Consider the following 11,961-nt stretch of genomic DNA (forward strand, 5'->3'; position numbering starts at 1 on the left):
CTCACCATCATTCTCACCATCATTCTCACCATCATTCTCATCATCATTCTCACCATCATTCTCATCATCATTCTCACCATCATTCTCACCATCATTCTCACCTTAGTAAACTCAGTCTGTTTCCCTCGCAGACAGCCTTGGTTTTTCCAGAGCTATTATACTGCCTTATCAAAAGACTACTGAAAACATTCTCATCATCATTCACACACACATTCACATCATTCACACACATCATTCACACACACATTCTCACCATCACACACACATCATTCTCACACATCATTCACACACACATTCACACACATTCACACACATTCACACCATCATTCACACACATTCTCACCATCATTCACACCATGTTTCCAGTTTGATTTGATTTCATCATCTCTTTCCTGTCCTCCCCATCAGTTGCCAAGATGGCAAATCCCAGGGGGTGGGTCATTCTCAAGATGGCCAAATCTCAGGGGGTGGGTCATTCTCAAGATGGCAAATCCCAGGGGGAGGGTAGTGCCAAGATGGCCATTCTCAGGGGGAGGGTCATTCTCAAGATGGCCAAGTCATAGGGGGAGGGTCATTCTCAAGATTCCAAGTCATCATTCTCATCCAAGATGGCCAAGTCACAGGGGGAGGGTAGTGCCAAGATGGCCAAGTCACAGGGGGAGGGTCAGTGGCAAGATGGCCAAGTCCCAGGGGTCACCATCATTCTCAAGATGGCCAAATCCCAGGGGGAGGGTAAACTCAAGATGGCCAAGTCACAGAGGGAGGGTTTTTCCAGTGCCAAGATGGCCAAGTCACAGAGGGAGGGTAGTGCCAAGATGGCCAAGTCACAGGGGAGGGTAGTGGCAAGATGGCCAAGTCCCAGGGGTAGGGTAGTGCCAAGATGGCCAAGTCACAGGGGGAGGGTAGTGGCAAGATGGCCAAGTCCCAGGGGTAGGGTAGTGCCAAGATGGCCAAATCCCAGGGGGAGGGTAGTGCCAAGATGGCCAAGTCACAGAGGGAGGGTAGTGCCAAGATGGCCAAGTCACAGGGGGAGGGTAGTGCCAAGATGGCCAAGTTTCCAGGGGGAGGGTGATTTCAAGATCTCCAAGTCACAGGGGGAGTAGTGCCAAGATGGCCAAGTCACAGGGGGAGGGTAGTGGCAAGATGGCCAAGTCCCAGGGGTGGGTAGTGCCAAGATGGCCAAATCCCAGGGGGGAGGGTAGTGCCAAGATGGCCAAGTCACAGAGGGAGGGTAGTGCCAAGATGGCCAAGTCACAGAGGGAGGGTAGTGCCAAGATGGCCAAGTCACAGGGGGAGGGTAGTGGCAAGATGGCCAAGTCCCAGGGGTAGGGTAGTGCCAAGATGGCCAAGTCACAGGGGGAGGGTAGTGGCAAGATGGCCAAGTCCCAGGGGTAGGGTAGTGCCAAGATGGCCAAATCCCAGGGGGGAGGGTAGTGCCAAGATGGCCAAGTCACAGAGGGAGGGTAGTGCCAAGATGGCCAAGTCACAGGGGGAGGGTAGTGCCAAGATGGCCAAGTCCCAGGGGGGAGGGTAGTGCCAAGATGGCCAAGTCCCAGGGGGAGATAAATGTTTATTTCTGCTTCATGCAAGGTGTGACACTAACAATAACAATAATAACAACAACAACAACAATAATAATAATAATACCAATAACAATACCAATAATAATAACAACAACAACAATACCAATAATAACAATAACAATACCAATAATAACAACAATAATTGAGGTGTGTATATTTACGAAATGTCAAAGTGGTTACCTTAATATGGTTATCGCTGACATCATGTATTGGTGATCAAAGTCATTTCTCGGTGAGATGTACTTGAGGAGTAATCCACCCCAATCCAACAGTAGTAATAGTACTACTAGTTATTTAACTACTAGTAACTACTAGTAATAGTACTACTAGTTACTTAACTACTAGTAACTACTAGTAATAGTACTACTAGTTATTTAACTACTAGTAACTACTAGTAATAGTACTACTAGTTATTTAACTACTAGTAACTACTAGTAATAGTACTACTAGTTATTTAACTACTAGTAACTACTAGTAATAGTACTACTAGTTACTTAACTACTAGTAACTACTAGTAATAGTACTACTAGTTACTTAACTACTAGTAACTACTAGTAATAGTACTACTAGTTACTTAACTACTAGTAACTACTAGTAATAGTACTACTAGTTATTTAACTACTAGTAACTACTAGTAATAGTACTACTAGTTATTTAACTACTAGTAACTACTAGTAATAGTACTACTAGTTATTTAACTACTAGTAACTACTAGTAATAGTACTACTAGTTATTTAACTACTAGTAACTACTAGTAATAGTACTACTAGTTATTTAACTACTAGTAACTACTAGTAATAGTACTACTAGTTATTTAACTACTAGTAACTACTAGTAATAGTACTACTAGTTATTTAACTACTAGTAACTACTAGTAATAGTACTACTAGTTATTTAACTACTAGTAACTACTAGTAATAGTACTACTAGTTATTTAACTACTAGTAACTACTAGTAATAGTACTACTAGTTACTTAACTACTAGTAACTACTAGTAATAGTACTACTAGTTATTTAACTACTAGTAACTACTAGTAATAGTACTACTAGTTATTTAACTACTAGTAACTACTAGTAATAGTATGTGAGAACAATATGTTTTGTGAATAACTGTTTTATTCTTTCTGTCACGCCTTGGTCATTGTATTTTGTGTTTTTTGTTATATGTTTGGGTAGGCCAGGGTGTGACATGGGTTTATATGTTGTGTTTCGTATTTGGGGTTTGTATTATTTGGGATCGTGGCTGATTGTGTTAATGTGTGTTAATATGTGTTGATATGTGTTAATATGTGTTAATATGTGTTGATATGTGTTAATATGTGTTAATATGTGTTGATATGTGTTAATATGTGTTAATATGTGTTGATATGTGTTAATATGTGTTAATATGTGTTGATATGTGTTAATATGTGTTAATATGTGTTGATGTGTGTTAATATGTGTTAATATGTGTTAATATGTGTTAATATGTGTTAATATGTGTTAATATGTGTTGATATGTGTTAATATGTGTTAATATGTGTTGATGTGTGTTAATATGTGTTAATATGTGTTAATATGTGTTAATATGTGTTAATGTGTGTTAATATGTGTTGATATGTGTTAATATGTGTTAATATGTGTTGATATGTGTTAATGTGTGTTAATGTGTGTTAATATGTGTTGATATGTGTTAATATGTGTTGATGTGTGTTAATATGTGTTGATATGTGTTAATATGTGTTGATATGTGTTAATATGTGTTAATATGTGTTAATATGTGTTAATGTGTGTTAATATGTGTTAATATGTGTTGATATGTGTTAATATGTGTTAATATGTGTTAATATGTGTTAATATGTGTTAATATGTGTTGATATGTGTTAATATGTGTTAATGTGTGTTAATATGTGTTGATATGTGTTAATATGTGTTGATGTGTGTTAATATGTGTTGATATGTGTTAATATGTGTTGATATGTGTTGATATGTGTTAATATGTGTTAATGTGTGTTAATATGTGTTGATATGTGTTAATATGTGTTAATATGTGTTAATATGTGTTGATATGTGTTAATATGTGTTAATGTGTGTTAATATGTGTTGATATGTGTTAATATGTGTTGATGTGTGTTAATATGTGTTGATATGTGTTAATATGTGTTGATATGTGTTGATATGTGTTAATATGTGTTAATATGTGTTCATATGTGTTAATATGTGTTGATATGTGGTAATATGTGTTGATATGTGTTGATATGTGGTAATATGTGTTAATATGTGTTAATATGTGTTAATATGTGTTAATATGTGTTCATATTACCACGTTAACACGGTTTCTAGCGATAAATCCATTCGCTATAATAGAGAAGGTCAGAAGGAGCAACGACCATCTCTCTAAAATGCCAGCGTGAATCCTGGAAGGAGTTTCATTGTGGCGATTTGGACTTCATGGAGTCAACACTCCATCATCAAGTGAACAATTTCAGCTGACAGTTTCAACTGGAGGAGGAGAACTTGACTCAAAACAAAACACAAAAATGTGTTTTCCATGAGAGCACGGCACATCCTTCATCTCAACGTTAGAAGTCTCCCCAGATTGAGGAAATGTGCCTACTGTCTAGAAACTGGAGTGCTTTGCTTTACCGAAACATGGTTGGATAGTTTGATTAAAAAAATTAAAAAACCCAGCAGAGATTGAATTTGAAAATGATGAATTAATTGGAAGAGACCGCAATCGCAAAGGCGGAAGAGTTTGCACTTATGTAAGGTCAGATATTGGGTACAACTATCCTATTTATGACGAGATTGAAGCTGTGTGGGTGGACATTTTATTACGAAAATGTAAACCAATTATAGGAATCTATTATAGACTACCAGACCAGTACAAGTTTGATGAATTGTTGAAGGTTCCAACTGTACAGACTTTGGTCAATCAGAAGATATTGTTACTGGTGATTTTAATACACACATATACTCTAAAAGGCAAATGCTACTTTTAAAAAAGCTCTTAAGAATTTTTTCTGTAATTTATTTGCTTTATACTAAGTGATTAATGAGCCCAACAGGGCTTGTCCTTCTACCCAAACCATCATTGACCTTGTGTTTTCAAACAGTGGGGTTGTAAACTATGGACTCAGTGATCATTCCATCATTTTCCATCATTTTCTATAGTAGGAAGGTTCAGAAAATAGTTTTTTAATTATCATAATTTTTTTTTTTTTAAATGGTCTATGAAGAATTATAGTGCAGCTATGTTTTGTTAATTGTCTGAGCAAATGAGACTGGTGTATTGAAATACAATGAAGTGGAGAATGCCTGGGCCATTTTAAATCATTGTTTTTACTTGCTGTCGATAAGCAGGCTCCAATGAAAAATATTAGAAACAGAGCCGTGGATAAATGATAACATTTTAAAGGTGATTAAGCTTAGAAATGAACACTTTCTGGAGTTTAGGAAATCCAGGGTAGATGATATATTTATAGACTATAAGAAGTTAAGAAATGAGGTCAACAGGATGATACAGAAGGCCAAGAAAAAATATTTCAATGACAAAATAGTTGCAAATAGAAACAATCTGAGCAAATTATATAAGTGTCTGATGCTGTTAGGTAACAGTGACAGATTATAGACCAAAACTCTCAGTCTCAGTCTCAGACTTGGTTACATTAGAGCTAAACATTAGTTAACAAGTTACCATGTCAATCAGGTTGCTATGGGGGAGAGTCGTGTCTAGCAGTTTCACTCAACAGGTTACATTAGACAAGACCATGGTTACAGACAGTCTGAATAGCTATTTTTACAACTATAGCTAACGCCAGGGTAGTGGGTTCGATCCCCGGGACCACCCATACGTAGAATGTATGCACACATGACTGTAAGTATAAAAGCAAATTATATTATTATTATTATTATTATATTATTACATTAGTTAACAAGTTACCATGTCAATCAGGTTGCTATGGGGGAGAGTCGTGTCTAGCAGTTTCACTCAACAGCTGGGGATTCGAGTAGATTATTTTTTCATTTGAAAAGGTGTCTCAGTCAACTGTGCTAGAGAGGCTGAAAGAACTTGACCGTCCCATAGCAACTGGCCTTGACAACATTCCTGACAGATTTTCTAAAGGATGCTGCAGTAATTATCACCCCCTGTGTAACTCACATTGTGAATCTTGTCTATTGAACTAGGGTGTTTTCCCAGTCAACTAAAACTTGCAAGGGTTGTTCCTTTATATATATTTTTAAAAAGGAACAAGTTAGATCATGGAAACTATCGACTCTCAATCCTGTGTTGCTTTATCGAAGGTTATGGAAAAGATTATGTTCAAGCAGATTGACAGTTAAAATTTCCTTACATATGAGCTCCAATTTGGCTTCAGGAAATCCTGTTCCACTGACAACTGCCTACTATATCTGACTGATCACAAAAACAACAAGGAAGGAAGTAGACGGAGGGAAATGTTGTGTTATTGGCATGTTAGATTTCCAAAAGTCGTTTGAAAAAAATGAATCTGTTCATCAAACTAAGAGCCATAGGCGTTTAACAACTTAGCAGTAAAATGGGTCTTACCTGCAAGGAAGAAAACAGATGATGGATGTGGATGGGACCCTGTCTAAACCTAAAATCTGGAACTGTGGGGTACCCCAAGGGAGTGTGCTGGGTCCACTTTTATTTCTATTGTTTATAAATCCAAAGTGAAACTGAGGAAATCCTCAGATTTTAACGTGGTAGTCGATGACGTAGAAAAATACTCTGTTAAGTATCGTGGATGTTGGATGCCAGATAACCATTTGAGAGGGGAGAGCATGGCACAAAACGTGATCTCCAAAGAGAACCATAAAATGAGGTTCCCGGGCAAGAACCTCCAAATATCTGGATTAGAATGCAATGGGGACATTGTCAGGGGCTCTTGTTCAGTGCCACTTTGACTATGCATTTATCTTCCCTGGTACAATAGTGCCTCCAAGATATAAAAAATTGCAGACAAATTAGTTAGGATTATTCTTAAACTTCCAGCACTTACGCATCTCGACAATTTTGAAAGCCTCAGATGGATTAAAGTGGAGGAGAGAGCCGCTCAGATATAATTGTGTCTGGTACATCAGATTGTCCACAGTATGGACCCTAGGTACTCAAGTAACGACTCTAACTTAGTCCAGGATAACCACAACAGTTCCACTAGAAGGAGTCAAACAGACACGGTTCCTTTTAGATTAAAAAGTGATACTCGGCTGCCATTCTTTTGGAATAATCCTCCAAAACAATTTGAAATGTATAACCTCCATAGGTACTTTTCAAATTCTCACTGGAAAGAAAATGGCTATTATATATAGTAGCATGTCTCAAAAGGGATAATCGGCATGGTGAGATTGAGGTAGGTGGCGGAGAGGGAAATGCCCGGGATGTGGTCTGCCTTTTGGTGTTTGTTGTTTAGTATATTGTGATTGTCTTGGTTGTGTGTATATATATCTATATATTAGGGATTGATTGTTTATATATTAAGGGTATGTGAGACAAGGAAAATCCATAGTTGTATTAATTATTGGATGTTGTAAAAAAAACAAAAATGGTGTCTGTCATGGTCTGTTGTCATTACAATCATCAATCACTGTCTAACCTTGTTGTATTCCCTCACCCCACTTCCCACTTTCCCTCTTCCCACTTTCCCTCTTCCCCTCTTCCCACTTTCCCTCTTCCCCTCTTCCCCTTTCCCCTATTCCCCTTCCCCTATTCCCCTATTCCCACTTCCCCTATTCCCCACTTCCCACTTCCCCTATTCCCACTTCCCCTCCCCCTATTCTCTCTTCCCACTTCCCCTATTCCCCACTTCCCACTTCCCCTATTCCCACTTTATTCCCTCTTCCCACTTCCCACTTCCCCTCTTCCCCCTTTCCCTCTTCCCCTCTTCCCACTTCCCACTTCCCCTATTCCCCACTTCCCACTTCCCATATTCCCACTTCCCCTCCCCCTATTCCCTCTTCACACTTCCCCTCTTCCCACTTCCCCTTTCCTCTTCCCCTATTCCCCTATTCCCCACTTCCCCCCTATTCCCCTCTTCCCCTCCCCCATTCCCCTCTTCACACTTCCCCTCTTCCCACTTCCCCTCTTCCCTATTCCCCTCTTCCCACTTCCCCTCTTCCCCTCTTCCCACTTCCCCCCCTCTTCCCACTTCCTTTATTCCCCTCTTCCCCTATTCCCCTCTTCCCCTTTCCCCTAATCCCCTCTTCCCCTTTCCCCTCTTCCCCTTTCCCCTCTTCCCACTTCCCCTATTCCCCTCTTCCCCTTTCCCCTCTTCCCCTCTTCCCACTTCCCCTATTCCCCTCTTCCCACTTCCCACTTCCCACTTCCCCTCTTCCAACTTCCCCTATTCCCCTCTTCCCCCCTTTCCCCTATTCCCCTTTTCCCTATTCCCCTCTTCCCACTTCCCCTCCCCTATTCCCCTCTTCCCCTATTCCCCTCTTCCCAGTTCCCCTCCCCCTATTCCCCGCTTCACACTTCCCCTCTTCCCACTTCCCCTCCCCCTATTCCCCTCTTCCCACTTCCCCACTTCCCCTATTCCCCTCTTCACACTTCCCCTATTCCCCTCTTCCCACTTCCCCTCCACCTATTCCCTCTTCACACTTCCCCTCTTCCCACTTCCCCTATTCCCCTCTTCCCCTCCCCCTATTCCCCTCTTCCCACTTCCCCTATTCCCCTCTTCCCACTTCCCCTCTTCCCACTTCCCCTATTTCCCACTTCCCCTATTCCCCACTTCCCCTATTCCCCTATTCCCCACTTCCCACTTCCCACTTCCCCACTTCCCACTTCCCCTATTCCCCACTTCCCACTTCCCCTTTTCCCCTCTTCCCACTTCCCCTATTTGACAAAGTGTCAAATAAATTCAATCGATCAAATGTGTGTGTTAATATGTTCATGATTACTGTGTGTGTGTGTGGGTGTGTGTGTGTGTCTGTATGTGTGTGTGTGTTGTCATACCATGGTCAGTAGGGTTGAATCCACACAGGTCACAGATGCACCTGACCCATGTGTTCATGTCCTCCTCACTGTCGGCCACCAGGTAGAAAACCCTCTCCACAGTCCGCACGTCAAACACATAGCTACTGTCCAAATCCTTTCTATTAAAGGTTAGGCCTGCATCCACCTAGGAGAGAGAGAAGAGAAGAGACAGAGACAGAGAAGAGACCGAGAGAGAGAAGAGACAGAGAGAGAGAGAAGATAGAGAATAGAGAGAGAAGAGAAGTCAGGGAGAGAAGAGAGACAGAGAAGAGACAGAGACAGAGAAGAGACAGAGAAGAGACCGAGAGAAGAGACAGAGACAGAGAAGAGACAGAGAGAGAGAAGAGACAGAGACAGAGAAGAGACAGAGAGAGAGAAGAGACAGAGACAGAGAAGAGAGAGAGACAGAGAGAGATAGAGAGAGACAGAGACAGAGACAGAGACAGAGACAGAGAGAGACAGAGAAGAGACAGAGACAGAGACAGAGAGAGACAGAGAAGAGACCGAGACAGAGAAGAGACCGAGACAGAGAAGAGACCGAGACAGAGAAGAGACAGAGACAGTGAAGAGACAGAGACAGAGACAGAGAAGAGACCGAGAGAAGAGAAGAGACCGAGAGAGAGAAGAGACAGAGACAGAGAAGAGAGAGAGACAGAAAAGAGACCGAGACAGAGAAGAGACAGAGACAGAGAAGAGACAGAGACAGAGAAGAGACAGAGACAGAGACAGAGAGAGAAGAGAAGAGACCGAGAAGAGAGAAGAGACAGAGAAGAGAGACAGAGACAGAGAAGAGACAGAGACAGAGAAGAGACCGAGAGAAGAGAAGAGACCGAGACAGAGAAGAGACCGAGACAGAGAAGAGACAGAGACAGAGACAGAGACAGAGACAGAGAAGAGACAGAGACAGAGAAGAGACAGAGACAGAGACAGAGAAGAGACAGAGACAGAGACAGAGAAGAGACCGAGAGAAGAGAAGAGACCGAGAGAGAGAAGAGACAGAGACAGAGAAGAGACAGAGACAGAGAAGAGAGAGAGACAGAGAAGAGACCGAGACAGAGAAGAGACAGAGACAGAGAAGAGACAGAGACAGAGACAGAGACAGAGAAGAGACAGAGAAGAGACAGAGACAGAGGACAGAGAAGAGACCGAGAGAAGAGAAGAGACCGAGAGAGAGAAGAGACAGAGACAGAGAAGAGACCGAGAGAAGAGAAGAGACCGAGAGAGAGAAGAGACAGAGACAGAGACAGAGAAGAGACAGAGAAGAGACAGAGACAGAGACAGAGAAGAGACCGAGAGAAGAGAAGAGACCGAGAGAGAGAAGAGACAGAGACAGAGAAGAGACAGAGAGAGAGAAGAGACCGAGAGAGAGAAGAGACAGAGACAGAGAAGAGACAGAGACAGAGAAGAGACAGAGACAGAGAAGAGACCGAGAGAGAAGAGACAGAGACAGAGAAGAGACCGAGAGAGAAGAGACAGAGACAGAGACAGAGAAGAGACAGAGAGAGAGAGAAGAGACAGAATAGACAGAGAAGAGAAGTCAGAGACAAGAGAGAGAGAGAAGATAGAGACAGAGACAGAGAAGAGACAGAGACAGAGAAGAGACAGAGACAGAGAAGAGACAGAGACAGAGAAGAGACAGAGACAGAGAAGAGACAGAGACAGAGAAGAGACAGAGACAGAGAAGAGACCGAGAGAGAAGAGACAGAGACAGAGAAGAGACAGAGACAGAGAAGAGACCGAGAGAGAAGAGACAGAGACAGAGAAGAGACCGAGACAGAGAAGAGACAGAGACAGAGAAGAGACAGAGACAGAGAAGAGACCGAGAGAGAAGAGACAGAGACAGAGAGAGAGAGAAGAGACAGAGACAGAGAAGAGACCGAGAGAGAGAAGAGACAGAGACAGAGAAGAGACAGAGACAGAGAAGAGACAGAGACAGAGAAGAGACAGAGACAGAGAAGAGACAGAGACAGAGAAGAGACAGAGACAGAGAAGAGACCGAGAGAGAAGAGACAGAGACAGAGAGAGAGACAGAGAGAGAGAGAGACAGAGAAGAGACCGAGAGAGAAGAGACAGAGACAGATAGAGAGAGAAGAGACAGAGAGAGAGAGAAGATAGAGAGAATAGAGAGAGAAGAGAAGTCAGGGAGAGAAGAGAGAGAGAGAAGATAGAGACAGAGACAGAGACAGAGAAGAGACAGAGACAGAGAAGAGACAGAGACAGAGAAGAGACAGAGACAGAGAAGAGACAGAGACAGAGAGAGAGACAGAAGAGACAGAGAAGAGAGAGAGACAGAGAGAGAGACCGAGAGAGGAGAAGAGAAGTCAGAGAGAGAAGAGAGAGAGAGAAGATAGAGACAGAGACAGAGACAGAGAAGAGACAGAGACAGAGAAGAGACAGAGACAGAGAAGAGACAGAGACAGAGAAGAGACAGAGACAGAGAAGAGAGAGAGACAGAGAAGAGACAGAGACAGAGAAGAGACAGAGACAGAGAAGAGACCGAGAGAGAGAAGAGACAGAGAAGAGACAGAGACAGAGAAGAGAGAGAGACAGAGAAGAGACAGAGACAGAGAAGAGACAGAGACAGAGAAGAGACAGAGAAGAGACAGAGACAGAGAAGAGACAGAGACAGAGAAGAGACCGAGAGAGAAGAGACAGAGACAGAGAGAGAGAGAAGAGACAGAGACAGAGAAGAGACAGAGAAGAGACAGAGACAGAGACAGAGAAGAGACAGAGAAGAGAAGAGACCGAGAGAGAGAAGAGACAGAGACAGAGAAGAGACCGAGAGAGAGAAGAGACCGAGAGAGAGAAGAGACAGAGACAGAGACAGAGACAGAGAAGAGACAGAGACAGAGACAGAGAAGAGACCGAGAGAGAAGAGACAGAGACAGAGAGAGAGAGAAGAGACAGAGACAGAGAAGAGACCGAGAGAGAAGAGACAGAGACAGATAGAGAGAGAAGAGACAGAGAGAGAGAGAAGAGAGAATAGAGAGAGAAGATAGAGAGAATAGAGAGAGAAGAGAAGTCAGGGAGAGAAGAGAGAGAGAGAAGATAGAGACAGAAACAGTGAAGAGACAGAGAGAGAGAAGAGACAGAGACAGAGAAGAGAGAAGAGAGAGAGAGAAGAGAGAGAGAATAGAGAGAGAGAAGAGACAGAGATTTTACATCAGAGATGATAGTAATTTGGATCAGGATAGTAGGTTAATGGAGTTTCCTTTTGTTATGTTGTAATTTGTAACGACATTGTTAGTGGGTGGGGGTGTTAGCTCATTAATTATAAACCGGGTGGTCCACACCCTGAATCCTGATTGGCTGAAAGCTGTGGTATATCAGACCGTATACCACGGGGATATGACAAAAACAATACTATGTACTGTTCTAATTCTGTTGGTAACCAGTTTATAA

This window comes from Oncorhynchus gorbuscha, linkage group LG21, assembly GCF_021184085.1.
Source record: "Oncorhynchus gorbuscha isolate QuinsamMale2020 ecotype Even-year linkage group LG21, OgorEven_v1.0, whole genome shotgun sequence".
NCBI classification, from domain to species: Eukaryota; Metazoa; Chordata; class Actinopteri; order Salmoniformes; family Salmonidae; genus Oncorhynchus; species Oncorhynchus gorbuscha.